The sequence below is a fragment of the Triturus cristatus genome, chromosome 4_2 (genome assembly GCF_964204655.1).
Source record: "Triturus cristatus chromosome 4_2, aTriCri1.1, whole genome shotgun sequence".
Taxonomy (NCBI): Eukaryota; Metazoa; Chordata; class Amphibia; order Caudata; family Salamandridae; genus Triturus; species Triturus cristatus.
The window spans coordinates 485,684,466-485,701,228 of NC_140586.1; positions in this window are offsets into that span (position 1 = coordinate 485,684,466).

The following is a 16,763-nucleotide window of genomic DNA, read 5'->3' on the forward strand; positions in this document are numbered from 1 at the left end:
TCCCGTCTATGTTGACAAATCCCACACATACTTGTACACTGACAAAAGGTCAAAGTGGCAGAATAAATGAAAGCGAGGGTTAAAATACAGTTTGATACAAAATATCTCCAACTGAATGATTTCATTACTGAATAATGCAGCAGTTTTTTTGCACATTTGTTAACCCTTTTCTGCTTAGGTTGGTTGGTGGGATTCTTGGGGCACCGTCCACCCCAATCTTTCATGTGCGATACAAGTCAGCATGTGCACCGCTCAGTAGGGTGGGTTATTCTCTGCCTGGTTAATCGTAGGCGCCCCTGGCTTCCATCCTGGCTGATAAAAGTGATTATTGTATGTCCTTGCCCAGTTCTCAAAAACTCGCTTCTCTGTGATGAACCGGTGGTGACTGCCCTTCCGCCCTCGCTCATGTGAAAGGTACATGGTGCACTCGTCGGGCCCCGCGGGCTCATAATAATGGTAAGGAACAGATGGGTGGTGAGGATCCCTATGGGAAGAAAGAATAAAAAACATGATCGGATACAGCAATTTCCTTTTTTATTGAAAAAATATGCTATCTAAAATAAACTGACATGCTTTATTCATTTTTCTATTATCATTCCCTTTTCCCATTTTAATTTTTCCACTTCCCTTGCAAAATTCATAGCCGTGGGTGTTTCATTTCTTAAGCAATAATTGAATGGGACAAGTTTTACTATCAAAGGGGATTAAAGGAGCAGGTGGCAGATGCAGCAGGCAGTGCCAATATCGCACCATTGAAACTTAAGTGAGGCGAACTCCAAGAGATACCGTTTTATAATTGATATTTTAATTCCATCGCTGCAAAAAATATCTTGACAATCTTTTCAAGCTAGTCTCCAAAGAAAAACACAGATACATCCCAAATGCAAATTCACTTTTACTCCGGCAGGTTGGCTGCTGGGGGCGGGAGGGGGGCTTAAGAGGGGGGAGATGCAGGCGGGTGGTTGCTTGGTGAGAGTTTGTGGGATGGGTAATTACACGGTTACTGTTGAACTATGCGGTGAACTGTGGGTCATAGCATGCGCCCAGGCAAGGCTGACCCTGCCTCTGGTCGGTAAACTGAATACCAATCCCTTTGGTAACAGTGTCACCTGCCATTTATAGTGCTTAGAAACGGCAGCAGTGTGCTATAGAAACCCATCTAAAAACACGTGAGTATTAGCAGTATGCTAAATATATAGTGAGAGACCGCAGGAATGGAAATAAAAAGCTGAGTGTGGAAATGAATGTTTGTGTGCACAGCATGTGTCACACAGAGTAGACATAAGTGGCAAAGGTTTCTGTCGCGAAGTCTTCAAAATGAGTTTGGCCGATATCGTAGAACTCAGAGTGGGAGTGTTGCTTGGGCTATATATAGTGTTAAATGAAGAGCCACAATGACCCCCTCTTCATTGGTAGTAAATATGAGGACTCTGTCCGAGTCCAAGCGCCTCCATATTCACATGAGTGTCTTATCTCCTCATAGAGACATGGGCCCTGGAAACTGGGATATCCTATCAGGAGGGGGTTATTAGCAAATAGGTTTCACACACAAAACTGATGTTCATGCTAAGGGATGTGAGGACTACCGAACACGTATGAGGTGATCTAACTTTGTGCCCAAATGCAGGCTGGATGAGCTTTAAGAGAGGACATGGAGGGTCTCACCAAACCTCTGGGCCCTCCTCCTTGATCACAATGGCCGCACAGCCACTCAAGTCGGGCTGAAGCTCCCTGGTGCAGATCAAGGCAGTGCTGTCAGAGCAGTCCAACTGAGTTCTGTGGGGGGAAACCTCTGCAGCCGCATTTGAAGGAGTGCATTGTGAGCGATCATGTCCTGTCTTGAAGATCATGGGCCTGACACAATGTCTCAGAACAGGAAGTGATGGGAACACGCTGTCATGTTGCCCAAGGTATAGAGCTGCTTGAGACAATCTTAATGCAATATGGAGCTCTGCGTGCCCTATTTTTGGATGTACACAGACTTAGGATGCAGGAACATGACAGTTGTTAATGCTTGCATTATGCTAAATGCCCCAGGGGTGCAACAGGCATATGTGCACGCTTTCATGCACCTCGCTGCACTTTGGGTACCATAGGGCCCGCAGATGCTTGCACGGTCCCTTCTGTAATATAGATAGTTCTCAGTCGCATGGAGCACCAGCTCGATCATAAAAGGGCGTTCCCTCATTTGCATGAGATTGGGACCCCATGCAAATGAGGGAAACACTTTGCCTCTGTGACCACAGTTCAATATGAGCATGACTGAAGAAGCAAAGAGGCAATCAGGAGGTACACTGCCTGGGCACCACAAAGAGGTGGTGGAAAGTCACTTAAACCCGCGAAGGTGCCCGTCTGGAGGGGTAAAATGGGTTGGCCACAGGATTCCTGCAGACATCCTCCTGCAGGTGGGTGAACCTGCCTTCAGGAGGCTCTATGTCTCCCATGAAAGTGCAGACTGGATGCTACATGCACTCTGAAAGGCAAACCAATGGCTTCAATCAGGCATGAGTTTGCAGCTGCCCTAGGGGCAGTGCATTTCCATTAATACTGTCTGGCGCACCTAGTTAAAGGTACGTCAGGTCGCAATGAGGGACATTGAGTCCTATCAGTAATAAAGGTCTAGACCCAGCAGTGGCCTGTGCAGCTAAGAGCAGTGGGATTGGTGGGGCAGGGTTTTGACAGATGATGATGAGGGAAGATTTATTATTCATTAAATTTATCTCATAGCCGTCTGTCGAATCCCCTCAACCCAGCCCTACCGCCCCATCGCTCTTACCTGCACGGGCCACTGCTGTATTGACCTTTTGAATAGCTGAACCAAATTCATTCATCCGCAGTGAACACTAATACATATTGAATATTTTGATTTCACCCAATCAAAATGTTCATCTTGCAGGTCATTACTGCATTATTCACTGGCAAGATAATCCGTCTGTTAGCAGATGATGGGACTGAGGCCATGTGAGCTCCTATTGGTCTCCTGTCTTTCAATCTCATTAGACCACTCACCCACTCTTCATAAGCCTGTGGCTTGCAGAGGTTCTGAAACAATGAGTCTCCCAGAATATAGGTAGTGTCACTGGGTATCAGTGTGGGTGGTGGCGAGTGGTGTGTGTGGTGATGCAAGTGTTTGAGCAGGTGTATTGATGGCAGGACGAGTTGGGCAGAAGCAAAAAGGGTATATAGGGATAATTTTGCAGAGATATAAAAGTAGTGTATTTGGGGGGTATTTAAAGCATGAGTGTACTAAATGCGATGGAAAGGCAGGACAGGCCAGAAGTACAGGGTTATGAGGAGGACTAGAGTGGGGAAGAAATACAGGGATTGTGGGTGTGCAGCACATGGCTGAGGCGTGCAAAGCCGAATGGTTCACAGGTGGTCTGGGTGCATTTTTCACACCCTTGGATAGAGCAGTAGAAGTGCGGATATCCGGTATTAGTTAAATGTAGAGAGAATGGAGATTTTTGAAATATCAGCCGAACGAATCCAATGCAATCAGAGTAGTGAACCATGGCAACCCAGCCTTCCAGGTTTCTTTTGATATAGTGCCTCCCACTTTGAATCAGCGCTCTAGGGAGAGGCCACCTCTTGCCCTTGAAGTTATTAAGAATAGCCCTTGATCTGAGAGAGCACCAGTGCTCCAAATAGCAAGGCTGCCTGGTCTGAAATCCACCTCATGCCTCTTTAATCGACTTCCAGACACTCCCTCACCCTGCCCCTTTATTTTGCTGCAGATTCCTGCTTTTGCCGTTTGCGACAGTTTTTCCCTCTCTCATTTTTTTTTCTCCTTCGTGTGGTTTCCCTCTCTCGCTTTCTGGAAATGTCCAAGGAGGAAAAATAATTGCCGTCCCCAAAAATGACTGGCTCAATTTAAGCACTGCACTACCCACGCATTTCCATACTTCTGTTTCATAAGTGGAAATCTTAATGATGTCGCGGATTAACTGTAAATTGGTTTACACATATTTTTTGTCTGATTATTTTTTATCAACAATTTGAATAGAAACTTTTTAGACTATATACCTTTAACATTACTGGAGCTAACATAGGCATAGTAAGAACGCTTTGGTGAACGCGTCACTGCTAAGGCTATTGGAAAAGCTTTTTATTCCACAGCGGGAGGTGCAGTGGTTCCAAATGTTTCTGACATGCCGCTGGGTAAGACGTGGACTTCCTTACAAGTGCATAAGCTAAATTGAGCACTGAGCTGCTGCAACCATGTAGCATGCTGTATCTCTAACAAGTCGAAATCATGCTTGTAATCTGTTCTACTTATGAAAGGGTCAGTCGTTCTGAAATGTATTGAGCAGAGGAAATGTAGCTGTGTGAGCACTTATCAAAATGACTTTTCGAAAGAAATGTATGTGTGCAGAATGTAATGAACAATTGAATTGCCGTTGCTTGAACGGTGTATTCCTGGGGCTGCATTATACAAGGGACCCCAGGAGTGCAACAGGCATGCACACCAAGGGTCTCATTTACAAAGAATTGCCATAGGGCAGCGTTGCAAGTCATTTTGCTGCGCTACCCTACGCCAATTCAAAGGAGTATGCATGCGCTGTATTTACAGCATAGGGTGCATTCCTGTCCTTTCAGTCAGTATTATACAAAGGACCCCAGGAGTGCAACAGGCATGCACACCAAGGGTCTCATTTACAAAGAATTGCCATAGGGCAGCGTTGCAAGTCATTTTGCTGCGCTACCCTACGCCAATTCAAAGGAGTATGCATGCACTGTATTTACAGCATACGGTGCATTCCTGTCCTTTCAGTCAGTATTATACAAAGGATCCCAGGAGTGCAACAGGCATGCACACCAAGGGTCTCATTTACAAAGAATTGCCATAGGGCAGCGTTGCAAGTCATTTTGCTGCGCTACCCTACGCCAATTCAAAGGAGTATGCATGCAATGTATTTACAGCATACGGTGCATTCCTGTCCTTTCAGTCAGTATTATACAAAGGATCCCAGGAGTGCAACAGGCATGCACACCAAGGGTCTCATTTACAAAGAATTGCCATAGGGCAGCGTTGCAAGTCATTTTGCTGCGCTACCCTACGCCAATTCAAAGGAGTATGCATGCGCTGTATTTACAGCATAGGGTGCATTCCTGTCCTTTCAGTCAGTATTATACAAAGGACCCCAGGAGTGCAACAGGCATGCACACCAAGGGTCTCATTTACAAAGAATTGCCATAGGGCAGCGTTGCAAGTCATTTTGCTGCGCTACCCTACGCCAATTCAAAGGAGTATGCATGCAATGTATTTACAGCATACGGTGCATTCCTGTCCTTTCAGTCAGTATTATACAAAGGATCCCAGGAGTGCAACAGGCATGCACACCAAGGGTCTCATTTACAAAGAATTGCCATAGGGCAGCGTTGCAAGTCATTTTGCTGCGCTACCCTACGCCAATTCAAAGGAGTATGCATGCAATGTATTTACAGCATACGGTGCATTCCTGTCCTTTCAGTCAGTATTATACAAAGGATCCCAGGAGTGCAACAGGCATGCACACCAAGGGTCTCATTTACAAAGAATTGCCATAGGGCAGCGTTGCAAGTCATTTTGCTGCGCTACCCTACGCCAATTCAAAGGAGTATGCATGCAATGTATTTACAGCATACTGTCCTTTCAGTCAGCACCAGCGCACAATTGGCAGTTGAGCGCCAATGCAGGCACCCTTGCACCATGGTGCAAGGGTGCCTGTGTTGTTGGCATGATTGTTTTTGTGCAGGAAGGTAGCACAAAAACAATCACAAGAGACGTTTTGCTTGTTCTATCTGTGTTGCAGAATGCAGCAAATGTGGACAGAGGAAAAAACGAAGAGAAATGTACACATTACTCCTCGTTACATCTACTCCCTGAAGGCAAATGTTTTTGGCGCTGCCCCAGGTTTAAGTGATGTAAATCTGGCGCATTGTTAAATTGCATGGGTCTTGAGTGGGAACACCCACAGCAACACCCATGAAATGTCTCCTTGATGTTGACTAAGGCAATGCAGGGTGGCTTATTGTTTCCTCATAGATATGACTGAGAGGCCTGCACCACCGGAGCGTCATAAAAAGCCGTGCTCTGTTGGCACAGGCCTCTTGTAAACAAGGGCCCTAGTTTCTGCACCAGCATGGCACTTTGGTGTTATAGACAGGGCCTATAGAAAAGTCAATCTTTTTGCCTTGATATCCCCAATTTTTAATGATGTTGGTGGTAACCGACTTTGAAGTGCCCTGGGGCTCTAATAGCCAGGCCAAGGGCTAATGCCCTGTCCTCTAAAGGTATAGGGTAATTGGTGTAATCCTAATTAACCAGGACATTCTACCGGTAAGTCCCTAGTATATGGTAGGGCATCTAGGTTTAGAGACCTGTGTGGACTTAATGCATTTGAGTGTGCACTGCTCTTGTAACTGATGCCATTTTAAAGTCAAGCCTGCCTTGCAGGCTGGTTTTAAAATAAAACTATTTCCACATTCGTCTTTGGAATTAAAAGAACTTCCAAAGCCCAAAACTACCTTTTTATCATTTATAAGTCACCTCTAAGGCCTGCCCTAGGTACCGAAGGGTAGGGTGTATTGTCATAAAAAAGTGGAACAGTATAAAATATGTTTGTATGCCCTGATAAGGAAAAACAGCCAAAGTCGTTCTTTCCTGTTGTAGTGCTGCTGGCCCCATGAGCTAACATAGGAAGACTTTATTAAACTTAATGTAGTCTAACATTTGATTGCAGCTAGCTAACAATATCTTTCAAAGTATCAAAGTGATGGTCACATTAAATCCAATAGCTTGCCAAAGTTGGATTTAATGTAACTATTACAGGAAATTAGTTTTATAACTTAATATCCTGGAGTTAACTATAACAGCTCTGAGTAGCCTCTTCTGATTGGTCAGCCTTTAATAGCCTGAGCCAAGCTGCACCCTGAGTAGGTGTGAAGAGGCCTAGGGTTGAAGCAATACAATCATTTGGTGGGAGGAGATTTTTTTCCTGGAGAAGCCAGGGTGGAAAAAAGGGAGTGGGGAGATGAGCTGGACTTCAAAGACAGGAGAACAGATGTCACAGGTCGCAAGCCAGCCTCCACTTCCTTGATCAGCAGCAAGATTAGGAGAGGGCTGGAAGGGGAGTGTAGTCAGATGGTAGCTACATCTTTGGATTGGGTTACAAAGACACACACACAAAGGTGAGATTTTCTCCATTTTCATTTTTTGCAGTACTGTGCTTTCTGGGTCACAAATATGCCCCACTTTGCAGGAAGTGGTCATAGCAGAGGAAGGTAACTTTACTGCATTGACTGGGGTGGACGCCCCCTCTTGCTAGCCCCGAATGGAGGATAAATATGGGAGAGCATCAGGTGCTCCTCAGAACACTGCCTGGGAGAACAGAAGAAGGAGTGACCTGCTGCACTCTTGAGGCTCCACAAAGAAAGGACTGTACCTGATTTAAAGGAAAAAGAGTGGACTCCCTGATCAGTAACAGGTACAACAGAGCTGGAAGAAGTCACCTGCATGCCCAAAGAGAGGATCACCCCTGATGACAAGTTGCAACTGAAGTTTTCCTGGACTGTGCTGATGCATTGTGGGAAATTAAGTTCTAGCCCACAAGAGGCAATACAGAGTCTCTGAATCCCTAGCTGGCACTTCTAGACCCTTATTTTTGACCAAAAGAATCAAGAAACTTCAAGATTTGAAGGTTTGGAAACTTTCTGCAAAGTTATTCAGAAAAGCTGCAGGAAGAGACCGGCTGGACGTTGAGAGTCAAGCTGCTGTCCTTGACTTGTAAGTTGGCCTGACCACGCTGGTATGTCCTGCTAAAAGTTCCAGATGCCGAGCCAGAGGCTCACCAAGGTATCGCGCTGCAGCAGGCTGAAGTCATCAGATTGAACTTTGGATCCAAGAAGCCAAAGCACCCTCCGACGAGCCCATTCGACAAGAGAAAAGCTCCAAGAAAAAGATTAAGTCCCATAGCAAACTTTTTACCGGGACCTAGCCATCATCCTATCGGACCCATGCTCCATTGCAGTCGGCCTAAAACTCTGACTTTATCCCAGTCTAGCGCGACCAGAAAGTCGTGAGTGGCGCTTATAGCTTTTTGTGGTACAATTAGGGGTGGGCGGATTTGTGAAATTCACTTTCGCAAACTATCGCGAAAATGTTAAAAATCCCCGCAAACACGTGGAAATATCGCGAAGACGCGGAAGTTTTTTTCCCACCCGTTCGCGGCATTTTCTGCGTGATCGCGGCTTGCCAACTTACCCAGGCGGTTGCTCACGGACGCGAGATCTCAATCATCTCATACTCTCGCGGTGCATGATCGTGAGAAGAAAGACGTGATCGCGCGATGAATGACGTGATCGCGTGACAAATGACGTTAATGCGGGCGTGAACTGTCACGAGACAGTGCAAATGGCTACCAACAATCCAACATCTCGTGGAGAACGCAACCGGATCGGGAACACTTGTTGGCGAACGCGGGGATTCAGGTAAGGCGATCGCGCGCACGCGATCATGTATTTTTTTACAGCGCGAGCAAGAAAAAAATTTCCAGTAAAATGCGGATTGAGGAAATTTTGACATTTTCGCGCTCTCCGCGGAACGCGAAAATGTCAAATTATCAAAATTTCCGCGAGCGGAACGGAATTTTAGCCCAGGCCTAGGTACAATGCATAATTTTTTATTTAAAATGTAAAAATTTAAATCTCTGATTCCCTACATTGGATTTTTATTGTTTTAGTGATATTTTAAAGACACAAATATTTGCTATTTTTAAAAAAATGGTGTTCGGTTTTTATTGTGTTAATCCTTTTACTTATTTACTGTTTTGGTGATTTTAAATGCTCTTTACGTACCTGTCTTCAAAGTTAAGCCTGACTGCTCGTGTGCTAAGCTACCAAGGGTTGAGCAAGGATTAATTTATGGAGACTTGACTGGCCCCATTAGCGTTTGTGGTATTATTACTAGCTGAAAGTGAAAATCCCACATACTAACAATTCACTTTCATACAGGGCATCAGAAGGTTGTGTGGCCCCATCTGTAATAAAGCACATGTAGAGCTGGTAAGATGTCAAGGAGATGTTACGTCGCTTTCATGAGGGCATGGACCCATGCAAATTAGGCAACACTTCGCTTTGTGCCCACACTCAATTACATTTGTGGGTGCAGAGACAAAGATGCTCTCTGATGGCACCCTCTAAAAGGGGCAATTGAGGGTGTCCCATGGCACTCCTAGACAACTCCCATGAAACTGCAGTCAATCACTGCACCTGCCAGCAGGAGGATCTCTGTCAAACTGAAGTGCAGGCTGGGTGCTGTCTGAACTGTGAAAATGGATTGGCTGCTTCAAATATCTGGCCAGCCTTTCACTTATGTGCTGCCCTAAGGCAGGAACAAACTGCCAGCTGTGCAGAGGGCAACGTAATAACCATAATAAGGTGCACCAACCCAGTCTTTGTCCAGTGCACGCAGTTACATGTGCACCACAGTGCAGACTGGGGAAGTGCGCCCTATTGAAAATAAAGGCTCTCTGCCCCATAATGAATACACTGCAGACAAACGTTTCGTTGGGTACTCTCTGAAGCTTCTCAGAGATCCTGTGCAGCCTCCTTGTCAATTATTTGATACCCGAGCCCTTATGTGTATTTTCCCGGTTAGAGCAGTCGCCCTCGAAGCTGGGGAACTGGGTTCAAGTCTCGGCAATGACGCTCAACATCCTTTGATTCTGGGCAAATCACTTAATCTCCCCGTGCCTAACAAAAATTAATGTGTCCATCTGTAACGAAACTGGTGCTCATGTAAAGCGCACTGATACCCGATGTCTCGGGTGTAGTTTGCGCTATATAAAAACTCAAGAAAAAATAATTACACTCATGGTTGATGTTCTGCAGGCTGGATGAATTTAAAATCAGACATGGGGCTCTTCCAACTAATTTAACCATATCCCCCTTACTATTCTAGGTCTAAGATATACAAACATAATATGCCAGGGCTCGACCTAATGTCACATGGTGAAATAGTTGCAATGCACAGCTAGATAAAGAGACTATATGATGGTTGAACCGGGGTGGAATGCTGAACTGGGACTGTGGCATGCCCAGGCCAGATAGCAGTGCTTAGGAAAGGAGGACAGGCTAGAACTACACAAAACAGGGGTCTTCCTCACTTATACTTCATTTCATTGGCACTTTTTCATGCCCTCAATATCTTTCATATCCTTCTGATATGAATGGCTCTGAGTCATGAGCATCTTTCTAGTAGGACACAACATACATTTATGAAGAGAGGACACTGTGCTTCAGTCCCATGGGGGCAGACTCTCTCCCAGTTTGTTCTCCACCGGTTCGAAGCATGCTTCCTCTTCATGCACCACATCACCTGCCCGTTAGCATGATAGAGGTTTAGGTGAGGTGGAGAAAAGCTCCATTGTGTTTTGAGTATCTCCAGTTTCTCTTGGCCTGAAAGAGAGAACTCCGTTTGCAACTTAAATATATACTCCAGCAGTGTGCAGCTTGACCAGATCCTAAGCAAAGCTTTGTCAATGTGGCAAAGGAGCATTTGAGTATACGTGAGATCGCCCTGGCAGTTCATATTATGCTACAGAGGAGCAGATATTTAGAATGTCACCCTTTCTGTAACATGGAATGAGGAGTCTGCTTGATCCATCACCTTGTCTAGAAACAAACAACAAAAGATGGATTTTCACCATTTCCATTTTAGTAAAAACTCTCAGCAGTATAACATTTGGAGGTTTAATTCGGTTCATCTCTTAGATTTCATTCTCCTATGTTGTTTCAATAGGATTTTTTAAAAATCTGTGGGGTTCTTCTTGTTAGGTATTCTCAGATTAGAAGGTATAAAAACATTAAAACACCCTTTTCGCATTCGCACAAACAAATGAATGTTGCTGACAAAAAAGCACAGGTTCAGATCTTGGGGGTTACGACGTACTCGAACATGATGATTGGCCTTTTAGTTTAGTAATCCAGTGTTTCAAAATATAATACAGATTCTCTTCCTTGTTACTCTCTTCCCTTCCACGTCGACTTGGTTTTGAAACAATAAAAAGGTGCAAAGGTTTGATGCCTGGGCATTGTGCATTTACTGTGGCTTTCCGCTATACTTTCTCACCCACCCTCAGTGTTCCCTCACATTTATTTAGTTTTTCCTCTCTTGGGTTACCTTTTGCTCTTATCTTTATCCCTTAGTTCGTTCAGGAATAATTGTTTGGTGCTGTGTCTGTCTTCTCCTCTGTAGATCATGAATGTCTCATATACTCTTCCCCTTACCTGGTAACAGGGCCTGGTTTCTGGTGTTGCTTAGCAATTATTAGAGAGTCCTTGTTGGGGTACCGGTAAGCAAAATCATCTTGTGGCTCCTATATCATTACCACTGTTGTTCTATTCTTCTATGAGTGCCATTTTATTGAATGAATGTTGTTTTTAAAGTAAAAGGGTTTCCGTTCATAAGTGTAAACTTGCCTTTCGGGCACCAGTTCCCCAATGGGTTACAACCTCGATAACCACCGCCATCTTGAACCCTAGCAACTTACACAACAGCTGTGTTTTCTCTCTCCTCATTTCCCCTTTCCCCGCACCATTTGTGGTGTATGACTATGCACTATTATCACTTATGAGGGGTGTTGGAGGGCAGGGATTACATCGAATTGTGACCCTGACATTTCTGTTCGCATCAGCCTGTAGGGGCAAAACATTTCTACTTTTTGCAAACATTTATGCTGCAGACAAAGGTGCATGATACTTAATATCTGGACCCATCAAGGCCACCCACAAGCATGGAATAAAACTTGGCATTCAATAAATACCTCGGGCCTCATTTACGAGAAGTGGCGCATCGCTGCTTGAAAGCAGTGATGTGCCACTTCTCAGTGCGCCCTCCTTGTGACACCAATGATGCGTCATATTTACAATATGACGCATCATGCCGTAAGGAAGGACAGATACATCAGTATAACTGACGTATCTGTCAGCGCAAAAAGTGGCGCATTGCTGTAGTTCTGTCGGAAGCCCGACGCAATTCCAGCAATGTTTGTTTCACATGGGGCAAGCCCCATGTGAAAGGGCCTGCGTCACTCTTACGTCTGCCATGAGGTAGGCGTAAGGTTGTGACGCATTGGTGTCCTAGAAGTGGAGCAGCAAAATCTCATAGATTTCGCTGCGCCACTCCTACGACCCTTTCTTGCGGAGGAACGCCCACCCTGCATACAATATACCTGGCAGGGGTATAATGTAGCGCAGGGGCTTACGAAGTGACGCATCTGACTAGATGCGTCACTTCATAAATATGGCGCAACATGGCGCATTATTTACGCCACCACTGCGTCACTAAAAGTGACGCAACGTCGGCGCAAAACTGGCGGAGGGGGCTCATAAATAGGCCCCACAGTGTCCCACCTCATAAACTACCTGTGCTGCGCACCAGAGTGCTCTCACAGGGGCATCAACTTAATTAGTGTGTTAGTAATACAACGATAGGTGAGGTGCTCATAACTATTTTTAAGAATAAGTAAGTCTTCATCCACTTTGAGCCTTGTATGCAAGGAGCTAAACCACATGCTTGAATTTATTTTTTTTATAAAAGAAAAATGCATTCTTTTTGTATGTGCAGTTTTCATATAGAGCAAACTCGATCCAAAGGTATTGGAGCGCTTGACATGAGACACCAGTTACATTATACAATGACGCATTACTTTTTTAGTAGTCATGGGGAGATTACATGATTTGCCCAAAATCACAGGGTGTTGAGCCAACGCCGAGACTTGATCCTGGTTCCCCAGGTCGAAAGACGACAGCTCTGGCAGTTGGGCCACATTCTCTCCCCATGCATTATTCCCTGGAAGATGGCAAGACATCCCAGAAATGTAAACATGCAGTGGTAACCCTGTTCGAAAAATGTGACCTGTTCTCTGGACAATCCAGAGAGCCTTCTTCTATTGCCTAATTTACACCCAGTAGATACTTTTATGATTCAGTCTCGTTTCCCTCAAAACAGACTATCCTCTAGCCAGACTGTTTTATACTGCTGTATGGGAAGGCTGACTATGATGGTAAACTCACTCCTGATGGAGCCTCTGGAATGCACATTGAGGGTCAAGGAAGAAGAGAATTTGATGGGTCTATAACTAGAGTTGTTTGGGAAAGGTTTCTGCCTTTGCACTGGTGGTATACCTCTGGTTTTTGCTGTCTCCACTGCCAAAGAGGAAGAGCCAGTTCTGCTTTGCAAGTTAATAAGAACAAGTGAGATTCCTTGAGGCTCGTTCCTGTGATAGTATCCCAGATTTTCAGGAACTCTACTAGTGTGTTATAGTTCAGGGGATTAAAAATAACTGAATTGAACTGTAAAGCACTTGAGAATGAATAGTTGATTACAACAGAAGCATTTAACTCCTGAGCACTTTGTACACAGTACACTTGTATGTGTGTGTGTGGGGGGGGAGGTGGTGATCCAAAGAGAACCAGATTACAGACCCACTGTAACCAAACTGCATCAGGCAGTGATTGCCATGGCTGGATGAGATTTTGAAATTGTACCAGACAGCACTATATTATACATACTTTTGGATTACATTACATTATTTGTAAATGCAATTTAGGGCACATCAGGTGAAACAATTTGCCCGAAATGACACACCTATTTTTGCCAAATCTGAAAGCCAGTGTCAGAACCCAGGGCTTCATCTTCTAAGGTCAACGTAGATACTATACAATCTCAACTCATTTTATATGGATATAGTTTATCAGAGCTTTACTACTAACAGTATTAATATCTCGAACCTTTGAGTTTAATCCGACAATATGCCATCCTTTAACAATCAAAGACCAATGTGGTTAAGTGTTTAATCTATTTTGGGGCTTAGCTAGCTATCCATTATGGTGGGTGCATCCTAAGAGTGCGTTCACTGGAGAAAACAGTTATTCACATTAATGAGTGATTTGAGCATACACTGCACATGATGAGGCACACCATTGTGATTTCCCAACAGGAACAACAAATGTGAGAAGCAGAAGCCAGTGTGAGACTAATTTCTCTCTGCCTCACCATGTTTCATCTCCACTGCATGTTAAGGAGCTCAAGATTGTTGCTTAAAGGCTGAAGTGTTGTGTTGGGAGAACAGACTCAGTCAGACAAATCACTTTATTCGATACTTAAAAAATTTTAAGATCATAAAAGTACAAAGATGCACAGTATAGAGTTAAATACCAGGATACAGCTTTCACAATAGAAAATAGTAACAGTAATTTGATGACAGACATTAAATTTAAAAACGACTAAAATATATATTTCCTAATTCATGAAACAGAGTGATCCCGCTGCCTAATCTTCCCTGAAAGAAGTAGATATGAGGCCACAGTATAGCATACTAATTTATTGGGTAGTGATTGTAAAAAGTACAAAGCTGGACGGCATTGAGTAAAATGGTATTTACACATTAGCGGCCAGATAAATCTTTTGCGGGACGCTTTATAAAATTCACAAAAGAATATATTATGTAGGTTTGTTTGGGGAGAAGAGCCATCACACGGACAATGCGGCAGGTCAGCTAGGGAATAAATGCCAGCCGGATAAGAGAACATAGAAGGAATAAGGTTAAAACGGAAATGTACCAAAATAAATCGATGGCGCAAATTAGTTACCAAGGATAGATATGATTTTACAGATGCCTTCGAAAAATTTAGTTTAGAACGTTCCAAGGCCCTTTGATTAAAGAACAGTCTTTTTATTTCTTTTTTGGATACTGTTGCACAGTTTAACGGAGATGTATATAATTGACCTAAACCAAAGGAGGTGAGACTGTTTTTAATGTATAATAACCATGGATTTCTTAGGGCATGTTCCAACATGAGACAGTCTTCTATTAGTCTCTGCATAAGGTTTACTGAAGTTCTTCTCCAGATGGAGTACCACAACAATATAGGAGCCAACCTAATTGTGTCGTCTATATATGGTGCATCTAGCTCGACATGACATAAGAAGTTGGAGCAGCTAACTGGGAGGCCAATAAGTCTCTTCCAGAAGGAGTTTTCAATGGTCTGGAGTGAATGGGTGTTTGTATATCCCCAGATTCCTGCTCCGTAGGTTGCCACTGATATTGACTTGGCTAAGTAAACCTTTTTGATCATCTCAAGGGGCTTCGCACCCAGTTCCTTCATAAAGGAATTGAGTGCTATTATACTTTTCTCTAGTCTTGTCCCCTAGTTGTGATCATTATGGACCAGGAAAGTTGTCTCTTGAAGGTTATCCCAAGATACGATAAAGTATCTGTATGCGCTAGTTCACAGCCTTCTATGTAGAAATGTGGATCCCTCCTCTCTCTGCGACCGGTTATTAAGACAAGGGACTTTGCCTCATTTGATTTTAAACCTAAACTGTTCATATAATTTACATATATGTGCAGTAGTTGTTGGAGGGCTTGGCCAGTTCGGTAAATGAGGACAGCATCATCTCCGTATAGCAGAATTTGGGCGCATGATCTTAATCAATGGTGGTAGGCTACGCAGTCAAATGCTGCTGAAAGGTCCATGAAAGCCAGGTACAGTTTCTCCTGCTTTATCTTGGTGTACTTGGCCATTAGTAGGGTCAGGTTGAGGCTTTGATCTTGAGTGCCACTCCCTTTTTTGAGCCCGTATTGACAGGGCTCATTATGTTATTATCGGTGACCCATTCTTCGCGTCTATTAAGTGGAACACGACCCATCAGTTTGGCAGTGCTATCTAGCAGGGATATTGTCTGATAGTTTTTTGGTTGGGTTTTGTCTCCTTTCTTATAAATTGGCACTATAATAGACGTCCAACACGATTCGGGTGAACCCACTTTGGCGATTACATTGAAAACATTAGTGAGCACCGGCCCCCACAGGTCAAGATGCTCCTGGAAGAAATCTACTGGGGTGCCGTCCGGACCAGGGGCTATGTTGGTAGAGGACTGTGAGAGGGCCAATCTAATTTCCTGGAGGTTAAAAGACTGAGGCGGATTTGTAGAATGTTCATTTGACAACAGCTGGCTGACCGTCCCCTCTGTATGAGAATTAAAAATAGAGGAGAAATGTGTGCTCCAAGAATCCTCGGCCACATGGCACGCAATACTCCGATCCTCGGGAGATTTGAGGAATGGAGCTTTAATGACTTTCCAAAAATCCCTAGGGTTTTTTGAGAGAGCCGCTTGGTGGAGTTTCTCCCAGGCATCTTCCTTCAGGGCATTAGTTCTTTACTTCCTGGCCTCAGAATAACGGTGCTGTAAGGTCTTGACCAGTGCTGCATCCCTTGGGGTAGACCTAAGAGCTTGATGTAAATTTGAAAGGGCCTTCATGCAGGACTGGACAAACCATTTAGGACCCAAAATATTAGGGGTTCTTCTCTCCCTAGTTAGTAACTTTTTTGCCTCTGATACTATCCTCTCAAAGGCTGTCATTATTAGTATTGGTTCAGAGGTAGCTGCTAAACAGATCATGATGTCATGAAGACTGTACGGACCGCATCTCTAATGAGTTTCCCTTTATCTATCATTTCCCATTTTAAAATTATCCTATTTTTCCTTGCTATCTCTGGGTTAATGTGTCTTGGCTGCTCCGGAGGGGTTCCTCCCCATGCCAAATTAGGAATTAAAGCACAGTGGTCACTGAATCCATATGGTATGGCTGCAGTGTTAATGATAGATTCGCTCAGAGATGAAGAAATCAATAGATAGTCTAGAGTTGAACCCTGACTAGGTGATCCAAAGGTGTGCTGAAGAAGACCAGAACTAAGGTCTATAGGGTTCATGATTT